Here is an 11,735-nt window from a genome sequence, read left to right as displayed (position 1 = left end):
GACTGGAGAGGACGTGTTCACAAATCCAATTTCAAGAGCCATTGATGAAGCTCTCGCTTTTTTGACACCCTGATGGCTTTCCATTGCTCTATGGAGTTAAGATATGGGGGCCCTCTTTGGACCATCATGGGAGATCGGGTCGCACTGATGGATGGAGAGGCATGGAGAAGCCTCTGGGCTCTATGATCTCGTGGCTTATTAAAACCAAGGCTTCAATACCACATGACATTATTTGAGCAGAGCTATCTATCCCCCCACTAGTGGTTGAGGTGCTCACCAGATCAGTATCCTTTATACACCACCTATGGGACCTCCCCAGAGATAGATATGCCTAAGTTCTCTCAACAGCTATCTATGTAGGGAGATACATCATGCTGGTATGGGGAGATGACATCATGATTCCAGGGGCATAGTACATGATTCCCCCCACTAGTGGTTGAGGTGCTCACCAGATCAGTATCCTTTATACACCACCCATGGGACCTCCCCAGAGATAGATATGCCTAAGTTCTCTCAACAGCTATCTATGTAGGGAGATACATCATGCTGGTATGGGGAGATGACATCATGATTCCAGGGGCATAGTACATGATTCCAGGGGCATAGTACATGCATGGACAGATTGACCCCTTTCCAGTACTCATTGGATGCACCCTGTTTGACTCTTACACAGTCCAAGATCACCAGGCTCATTCACCAGGATCTGACTCAGCTTGATACCAGGAGGACTTGGATGGGCATGAAGTGTTGGGATTAAAGCCCAAGTGGCCTCTTATACGGATATGGCCGGCCGCCCGCCTAATTCACTTATCACTAACTTTTTGTATATACTCACATATACTTTTGTGGATAATAAGGTTTTGGGATATAACCCTTCAACGAATTCTCTGCGTACTGTGTAAGCTCTCTGTGTATCTGTGTGTGTGAGTCGATCCATGCTCCGTTGCGCGACTTCAATTGGTATCAGAGCTTGGTTCAGTGCAGTTTTGCGCAATCGCGCGCGCGCGCACTTTTCGAACAAATTCTGGATCCGAAGCTTGGAAATTCACACTCGGCGTTCCGGGAGTATTTCCAGCAGGTGACCTGCGGTTTTACCCCCCTTTCGAAGCCGTTTGTGCCCTTAGAATTTCGTTCTGAGCACTACATCAGAATATAGGTTTCAACCGCAAAGAAACCCGTCTTGTGTAGATTGGCAAGCATGAGGTGGTCGGCATCAATATCGGCATCGACATACATCGTCTTCAAAGCATCATCTATAGACCAAGTACACATATATATCATCAGATATATATATTGCAGTCTGCATTGCTACTTCTTGTGCTTGCCAGGTTCCAGGGGAGGTGTGGCCATACGACGGCTTGACACCACTGGCATGTATTGCAGATTGATGTACTGTGATTGTGGGTCTGCTAGTTGTGAGTCACGCTAGCAGACAGACCGCCACAGCGGTCATAGGATAGTGATTGGTCTATTGTAGGATGTATGCTAGTTCTGGGCAGTTTGCTGAGCCATCTGTGATGGTCGTGTGTGAGGTTTTTTGAAGCCAAGCACTGGGGGCTGGGTTACCCAATGTGAGGTGGATTAGGTTGCTGGAGTTCCTCTCTACACGCATCCTGTTCGACGACTTTTATCCCATAGGATGTATGACTTTGTGTAGACACTGGATTGCATCTTATGCGTCAGGCCGTTGAGGCATTGTTTAGGGTTCAGTCTTGAGACATATCCAGGTTCTGTCATCGCCCAGACAGGGACAGTGCATGCTTATAGGATAGCATATTACAGAGATTTTCAGATTTGTCACTTGTTAGCTATTTATGATTGTTTTTTGAGCTATCTTTTGGTTCCCATAGCTCAGTTTACAGGGGAGACTCTGTCAAAATTTTTCAAAATACTGACAGTTCCTGAGGAGAGGTGTTCAGCTTGTTGTTTACAGCTTGTTTACTGTGTACAGAGGCCAGTTTATAGGGGAAACTCTGCCGGATTTTTCCTAGGAGTAAACAGTATGGCAGATATGACATCTTCTCAAAGTGAGACTCTTTACAACATAAAGAAGCTGGATGGCACAAACTTTCCATTCTGGAAGAAGCAGATTTGGCAGGTTTTGGTGCAGAAGAAGCCACTGAAGCTCAAAGGGGAGAGACCAGAAGGTATGGCTGAAGATGAGTGGGAAGAGCTTGACGAGTTAGCTTATTCCACAATCATGCTGACACTGGCAGAGAATGTTTACTTCAATGTAGCAGAAGAGACTACAGCGTATGGCGTATGGCAAAAGCTATGTGGTATGTACGAGAAACAAAGTGCCGCTTCTCAGATTTACTGGCTCAAGAAATTGGTGGATTTGAAGATGAAGGAAGGGACAGCCATGTCAAATCATCTCAATGAATTTCATACAATTTTCAGTCAGTTAACAGCACAGGAGATAGTCTTTCCAGATTCAGTGAAGGCTATGTTTCTCTTAATCACTTTGCCAGACAGTTGGGATACTTTTTGTACAACGCTAGGTAATTCTGTCACGCCAGAAGGTCTTACAAGTGCCAATGTAGAAGGCAACTTGCTCACAAAGGAAGTGAACAGGAAGAACATTGACAAAGGCAAAGGCAACAGTGCTTTGGTTGTTCGAGGGAGACAACAGTTTAAAGAGAAGAAGGGTAAGAAGGCACAAAACCAATGTAAGTCTCGTGACTCGAAGTCAAAGGATGACATATAATGCTACCATTGTGGCAAGAAGGGTCACATGAAGAGAGACTGTACGAAGTGGAAACAAGAAAAAGGCAAAACAAAGAGTTCTGAGCAAGATGAAAAGAAGAGTTCAGTGAAGATTGAAGAGGTGAATGTCACAGGATCTGGTTGAGACAGTGATTCTGGTATAGCAGCTAGTGACATCTTCCTCACAAGCAATTTTGATTCTGTTTTCTTGACTGCAGAGGATGGACATGCTATGAGTGATTGGATTATCGACTCAGGGGCATCCTTACATGTTTCTCCGCACAAAGAGTGGTTTACATCATATGTGGCTACTAAAGATTATGTCAGACTTGGCAATGAGCAGGTTTGTGACATAATTGGAGTGGGAGATGTGCAGTTGAAGTTTCAGAATGGCTCTTCTTTATGGCTCAAGAATGTCAGACATGTTCTAGCAATCCGAAAGAGCTTGATCAGTACAGGGAAGTTGGATGATGCGGGTTATGTGACAGTTTTTGGGAACAGCGCTTGGAAGATCTCCAAAGGTTCGATGACTGTAGCACATGGCGGCAAATTAGTTACTCTGTACACTTTACATGTTTCAAAGGTTAAAAACCATGTAATTAATGTGATTGAGCAGCCAAGTGTGTCACTGTGGCATCGTAGCCTAGGACATATGTCAAAAAGAGGAATGGAAATACTTTCTCATTATGGTTATTTGCCTGGCTTTTCATTTCAAGATTTCGAGTTTTGTGAGCATTGTGTTTATGGTAAGCAAACACAAGAACCGCACAGATCAAAGAGGAATCGTAGGGATGAACGGTTAGCTCTTGTGCACAGTGATCTATGCGGACCAATGCCTAGTTTGTCACTAGGGGGAGCAGCGTACTTTTGTACATTCATAGATGATTATTCTCGCAAAGTATGGGTTTACTTCTTGAAGCACAAGGATGAGGTGCTCAAGGTCTTTAAGACATTCTTGCAGCTTGTGGAGAATCAAAGTGGTCAGAAGCTGAAGTGCTTGAGAACTGACAATGGTGGAGAGTACAATTCCAAAGCTTTTCAAGACTTTTGTGAAGAAAAAGGGATTAGGTGGGAACTTACTGCACCATATAATCCTTCACAGAATGGGGTTGCAGAACGTATGAATAGGACCATACAAGAGAAGGTCAGAAGCATGTTGTCAAATGCTGAGTTGCCTGATGGATTTTGGGCGGAAGCAGTGGCTACAACAGTCCATTTGATCAACAGGTCTCCTAGTAGGGTTCTGGATAAGAGTGCAGTGGCCGAGATGCTATGGACAGGCAAGGCACCTTCGTATAAGCATCTCAGAGTCTTTGGTTGTGAAGCTTATAGCCATATTCCTAAGGAGTTTAGGAATAAGTTAGAACCAAAGAGCAAGAAGTGTATATTTCTTGGCTACAGAGAATTGGGTGAGATGGGTTACCGGCTTTGGGATCCTGAGTCCAGAAAGCTTATTCGTAGCAATGATGTGCATTTCAATGAAGCCAAGTTTCACGCTAAGCCAGAGAAGACTGAGGAGATCAGAAGAGTTGTCTTCAAGGAAGATGGACCTAGTGCTAGCACATCAAGACAGCATGGTCAGGCTCAGGATTAGACTATAGTGGCTAGAGAGGTAGAATCAGTTGTGGTGAGACGTTCTTAGCGTGTCTCCAAACCACCTGATCGCTATGTGCCATCTCTAAATTATGTCATGCTCACAGATTGCGGAGAACCATCTTGTTACAAGGAAGCATTATAAGTGCTTGACTCGAAAAAATGGCACTTGGCCATGCAGTCAGAGATGACAGCTTTTCATAAAAACCAGACATGGAAACTAGTTAAATTACCACAGGGCAAAAAGGCTCTACCTTGTAAATGGGTTTACAGGTATAAGATCACCGCTCATGATAGTCAGCCAAAGTACAAAGCAAGGCTTGTTGCCGAGGGCTTTAAGCAAGAACAAGGCATTGACTTTGATGAAGTCTTCTCTCCAGTGGTCAAGATGACTACATTGAGATGCTTTCTTGCATTGGTTGCTATATTGGATTTGGTGTTGCACTAAATGGATGTCAAGACAACGTTCTTGCATGGTGATTTAGATGTGGAAATTTACATGCAGTAGCCAGAAGGGTTTGTTAAGAAATGCAAGGAAGATTTGGTATGTCAATTGGTAAAGAGTCTTTATGGCTTAAAACAATCACCGAGGGCATGGTACCATAAGTTCCACCAATTTATGCTTTCTCAAGGCTACAAATGTAGTGAGTTCGATCACTGTCTATATACAAAGAAGGCTAAGGATGATTGTTGGCTGATCCTTATTTTGTATGTGGATGACATGTTGATTGCTGGAAAACACTTGGAAGAAATTTCAGCTTTGAAGTCAAAGATGGCAAAATCGTTTGACATGAAAGACGTGGGTGAGGCAAGTCATATACTTGGTATGCGCATTGAGAGAGACAGATCAAAGAAGTTAATTTGGTTATCTCAAACAGAGTATATTGACAAGGTTTTGCAATGTTTCAATATGGAGAAGGGAAAGGCATTGAGTGTTCCATTGCCACCATATGTGAAACTTAGAAAACAAGATTGTCATGTGTCTGAGGAAGAAAAGGCTGAAATGGATAAGATTCCATATGCGTTTGTAGTGGGTAGTTTGATGTATGCAATGATTGCTACATGTCCGGATATTGCATTTGCAGTGGGAGTGGTTAGCAGATATATGTCAAATCTCGGCAAGAAACATTGGGAGGCAGTGAAAGGTATCATGAGATACTTAAAACATACAAAGAGTATGCGCATATGCTATGGTAGTCAGGATTCGAGTGTCAGAGGATACACTGACTCAGATTATGCAGGAGACTTGGATAAGAGGAGATCTACATCAGGCTATGTCTTTACATTGGCTGGAGGTGCCATATCATGGCGATCTCGATTACAAGATTGTGTTACGCAGTCTACTACATAAGCTGAGTATGTTGCAGCAAATGAGGCATGCAAAGAAGCTATTTAACTTGGTAGATTGGTAGCAGACTTGGGAATCAAAGTAGATATGCCAGAGTTATATTGTGATAGTCAAAGTGCTATACAATTGGCAAAGAATCCAGTGTTCCATTCGAAGACTAAGCATATTGATGGGAAATATCACTTCATTAGGGAAGTACTTGAAGACAAGCAAATACAACTGCTAAAGATCCACACCAAGGATAATCCTGCTGATCTACTCACAAAGGGACTTCCAGGAGAGGGCTTTGTGCATTGTCGTGAGTTATTGGGCATTGGATAGATGACAGCCATGTAAATCTTTGTACATTTATGTTCATAGATTTACAATTACTTAAAGTGCCACATTGGACTTTAAGTGGGAGGTTGTTGGGATTAAAGTCCAAGTGGCCTCTTATACGGATATGGCCGGCCGGCCGCCTAACTCACTTATCACTAACTCTTTGTATATACTCACATATACTTTTGTGGATAATAAGGTTTTGGGATATAACCCTTCAACGAATTCTCTACGTACTGTGTAAGCTCTCTGTGTATCTCTGTGTGTGTGTGAGAGTCGATCCACGCTTCGTTGCGCGACTTCATGAAGATGGCTTTCTATAGAGAGCATCTTCTCCAGCTTACTGAGGATGGTTTTGTGATACATGGACACCCACTTATCTCATGGGATATGATGCTCTATTGGCCAGATACACACATCTTCACGCCAGAACGGAGTACCAGCAGAGGCCAAGACATGTCCACTATGTCACATGGAACGAGAGACACAACCGCACTACACATGCCACTGCCTTGTTTAGTATGAGATACGAGGCCACTTTCATTGCATGTTAAGGGAGGGCTTGGGACCACTTTCGAGAGTCATGGGGTATGAGGTCAGAGATGTCTAGGACTATTTTTGCTCGAGCTATGTAGACATAGAGAGAACCTAATGAGAGGAGAGACTAGCGAGTCTGAAAGACGAATCACCCCGTGGATCACAAAATTTTTTAGAGTGGACACTGCATGGCAGGAGGAGAAAATACCACAATAGATCTCACATTCTCCTCATACCAAAGGCACATTGATTGATCAAGCAATTGAGCATGGGATATCCAGACGCTCATGACCACGGAGGACTACACAAAATCGCCAGAGACTACAACAAAGGATTCGGGTCACTTTGGCCCAACATGAACGCCACCCGGTCAAGACTACTGACCATGGAGGAGATTGATGAGATCCGCCAATGATCGACGATGGGTCTCTTGTGATTTAGCTCTTTTGAGGATTGTACACCCTGCTGATCTTGTACCATACACATACCCACATTGTGTCATATTAGCCCCCATTCACCACTCTCACCCCCCGTGCTTGTATCCTATGCACTTCCATTTTAGTACCCTTTCTTTTTATTTTCGGTTGTCAGACATTGTATCAGATTCATCGCATTTGTAACTTTTTGGTCTCATAGGTCATTTTGGCCTTTTGAAGACGTTAATATAACATTTCATTTCATTTCACTTCTCTCTCTCTCTCTCTCTCTCTCTCTCTCTCTCTCTCTCTCTCTCTCTCTCTTCAAGCCTTCGCTTAAAGGAGAGGATGTAAGGAATGTAAATAACTACCTGATTATAATGATTGGGTCTTTTATGGCAAAGTTTTTTGTGTGCATAAGGCGCATGGAATAGAGTGAATGGACTAAAAAGAATGGCAAATGTGCAAAAGGACAAGCGAGTTTCCGTCAATGTCTTAGCACCATTGACCAGATTGTCACTCTTCATGTTCTCATGCAAGAAGGCATGTTAAAGGGTAAGTGCTTGTATTGTTGCTTTGTGGACTTCAAGAAAACCTTTGATATGAATCCACATAACAATTTGTCGAGAAGGATGGAAGAATTCCTTGTATCAAGTGAGTTTCTGTAATGGTATTTAAATTATGATACATGAACAAATAATTGTTGCATGGCTAATAGGTGGGAAATAGCCTAGATCATAGATTATTTAATGGTGGATGCTCACACAAATAAACTCTCTTTTTACACACTCTCTCTCTCTCTCTCTCTCTCTCTCTCTCTCTCTCTCTCTCTTTTTGTAATACTTCTTGAATTCATATTAGGCTCACATGGGTTCATTAAAGGACCCATGTGGGGGGAGCAGTATTTGCCCTTATCTTCTCCTCTCTCTTCTTCTCTCTCATGGTATGCGTAGGACTCCATGCTAGGAGGTGTGCATGCACCCGTTCCTATGCTCTCTCTCGCTCTCTATCTCTCACACTGTGTATGGTTTTTAATATTGTGCATGTATGATTCATCATACATGCATGATTTTTTATTATGTCACCCGTAAGCTATGCTTTTTTTGTATTTTGCAAGGACGTTATGTATGTTTATTATACTGGTATCTAAGATTCTATTATGTCCTTGGGGGTGTCGTAGTCTGTTAACCCTCACGGCTCACAGACACCCTATCACCTACGATGGATGATTGTATTATTTACTTGGTAGAGTCAGGTACCGGGCTTGTCGGTCCAATAGGAAAAGGGTAAGAGTGATCGCCGATGAGAGGCGCACTCTAACTGGAACATTCAAGGGATTAGTTGGCTAAGCATGGGCACCCAAGTGTGAATAGGGTGAGCTCATATAAAAGTCAACTAAACCTAAAATTCACTCATTCTCTCATTTGTGCAATTGAAGAGTGCTCTTGCTCCATCTCCATCTTCTTCTTCTTCATCTCCTTGTGTGTGTGTGTATGAGAGAGAGAGAGAGAGAGAGAGAGAGAGAGAGAGAGAGAGAGAGAGAGAGAGAGAGAGAGAGAGAGAGAGAGAGAGAGAGCATTGCGGCGGCATGATGGCGGCGAGGTGGTTGAGCGCGGCGTAGCGGCGTCTCCCTCTTCTTCGCGGCGAGGAATCCTCCACGAAGCAAGCGTAGAGCGGTGAGTGACACACCATCGTCATCTTTGAGCTTACTAGTTTAGGCTTGTTGTGTGCTTGGAGCCATTTGTGGATCGCACACGGTGTATCGGCAAGTTCCTTGCATTGACACGTGCGACATACGTGCACATTTTTGGCTCCACTGCCTTGCTTGAATGGCACTCTGTGCTTCTTTTGTGGTGCAATTTCAATTGTAGGAAAGGTAAGGAAGGAGGGTGTGTGTGTTGAGAGAAGGATTTTGTGTTATACTGTGTACTTTTTTTGTTAATGGAGTTTTCAAAGGTACTGTGTTTATTCTCTGTGTATTAAGGTTGTTATTTTTCTTTGTTAATGAAGTTTTCAAAGGTACTGTGTTTATTCTCTATGTATTAAGGTTGTTAGTTTTCTGTGTACAGTAAGTAGGAAGTAGATCTGTGAGAGCTAATAGAGTGTGTTAGTGTGTAACAGTAGGTGTATTAGTTAGAAGTAGGTAGATAGAGTGTGTGTGTGCTCTCGTGCAGGCCGCGGTGACCTTATCCTTTTTTTTTAAATTAAAAAAAGAAAAAAATTATTTTTTTGAAATAAATAAATAAATTTTAAAGGTAGGATCGGGATCGGGAATATCTCCCAGACCCAAGCCCAGACCCAAGCCCAAGCTCATTTGATTGCCCAATGTCCAAATAATCCAAATGCACCGAAGATCACGCCATTAAACTTCATTGAAGTTACCAAGGAGCCATCACAAAGTACACCTGTGGTACCAATAAACATACTCACACGATCGATGCTCCAAAAACAAAATTATATTCTTGAGGAAAGAGACACATCATCAATTACCCAATCTCACAAAAAAAAAGAAAACACGAAGAAAGAGATCGCAGAAAGCTTTTGTGAGCTGATATAGAGAAGACATAGAAAGGGAGAGGTGGTGAAATTGGGAAATACATAGAGAAAGAGTTAGTGAGAGCAAGGGAAATAGAGAGAGAGAGAGAGAGAGAGAGAGAGAGAGAGAGAGAGAAATTCTTATATTTCACCACATTAGTTGCATTACTGGCAATTGTTTGAATGGCACGCGGGGAAAACTTATGGAAACACAAAGTTGCTACATCATGCCATGTAACCACATCCTGAAGGTTACTAGAATAACACGAGAGACTTTATCAAAGATCCATCCATTGACAAGTAGACATATCTATTCAGTCATTCATACTAAAAAATATATATGTCTAATGTGCATGCCAATTCTTAGCCTTCTCTGGGGTCCTGCTAGAGCAAATGGAATGCAGAGATAGATGTACAAGGTATTGGAGGAATCCCAAACTCCGAGCAAGTGTTTCCGAGCTAATACAAAATTGAGCGACATCTAGCGAAGCACCTTGAACATATCCATGTTGTAAAATTGATGCAGCTCATAATCAAGCAAGAAAGCATATTCAAAAGTACATTTTTACGATTTTTAACTTCACATATGCATCTTCTCCATCATCTATGTTTATGGCCTCCAAACATCACTTGTGCTTCCAAAATGTCAATGGACACAAATATACATGGTCTCCCATAGGCCATCTATGGTCAACTTTCCAAAAACCAAAAGTCACGTAATGGTTTTGAAGAGTCAACTGTCCAAAAACCAGATGGCTCTTTTGGTGTGTCATTTGATTAATCTCTCTCTCTCTCTCTCTCTCTTCATAGTCAAAGACTCAAATGTCATTTGCATTGATGATACACATGCGAGTATGAATGTACAATCCCTACAGAATTCAAGTCCTAAACAATATCTCTTAGTTCTTGGATATCTTTGTGGTCTTGCTAAACGCGACTATAACTAAAGCAGCTTCAACACCAATAGCTCTTCCCTTCTTGCACCCTTCCTCTAACAAATAGCCTTTCCTTGGGTTCTCTGATATTCAAATTGATTTGAAAATGTATTCTTGCGTGCCTTTTTAGTCTTTGACGTGTGGATACTCTCCACTAATGCTGTTTTAGCATCAATCCATATTGGATTTGAGTTGACCATCAACTTATCTAAGCCAACATGAAAGTGATCTATTCAATTAAAATACAAATTTTTCAGAGCTTAACCCCGGAATATTGTTAGGCATGCAACAACCTACATGCACATATGAATTGCATAACCCCAAAAAAAATCATCTCTTTCTATTACTTGTAGGTATGCGTGTCAACACGGATGGGTAAATGCAATGAAAGGTGGAAAAAAAGGGAAATCCGTAAGCACTAGCTTTGGTTTTGGGATGGAGAGGATTTGGCAACATGGATGGCTACATGAAATTCTTTGTGAGAAAAGCATGCCATACGAGGTCAAGTTAAGTCATTAAAATTAGGTCTAATTTGTAGTTTTTGGTGTTTCAATTGATTAATATCCCTCTATTGCTATTTATTTATTGTAAGTTCTTGCAATGATGCTTGCAATGGTTGTGTCTTTATGGCTCATCGATTGGAGCTACGGTGAAGAAGCCTTATGGCCGTTTGGAGTTTAAGTTGATGCATAACCATACCGGATTGGGAACTGTAGCTGAGGGAATAGAAATGAAGTGAATGCATGGCATGGTCTTGAAGTGCTATGTCGGGGGATATGTGTTCAAAACGTGAGCCGAGTAGACGCAGGGCCTCTGGCTATGAAAGGTGTGAAAGAGAGAGAGCAACAAACATTGAAAGATCTAGTAATCATCGTAACCATCAATAAATTGAGTTAAAACTTTGATTACAGCTTAACCCTTAGTCAAGGCAGACTGTTAACAGCGATGTCACTTGGACTATCTAACAATTAGGAGTTTAGGCTTTTGTTTTACAGGATTAACCAGACCAAACAACTCCAAGGTTTAATAAGATGATTAATCAATTTTCAAGCTGATAACGGTGATGGAAATTCTCTCCTGTCTCTTTATCTGCTTCAACTACCTTCAAGATTTTGCAAACTTCATTTAAGTTCACTGTGTCAATCATCATGCTTCAATTTTTCTGAAATGTTCTGCAGCTTCCTACTCGATTTGCTGTGCACTACCTTAATTGCCGCTCACAAGCTTTGACTTCTCCTCTAATTGACTTGCTCTAATTGCCTTCAAGATCTGTATACCTTGGTGATTTGTCTTTTTGAGTTGGAGAGAGTGAGCTTACTTGCTCCTTATGAGATAAGAGAAAGCCGG

Source organism: Adiantum capillus-veneris, chromosome 10 (genome assembly GCF_014529385.1).
Source record: "Adiantum capillus-veneris isolate H3 chromosome 10, ASM1452938v2, whole genome shotgun sequence".
NCBI lineage: Eukaryota > Viridiplantae > Streptophyta > Polypodiopsida > Polypodiales > Pteridaceae > Adiantum > Adiantum capillus-veneris.
This window is presented reverse-complemented; position numbering follows the sequence as displayed.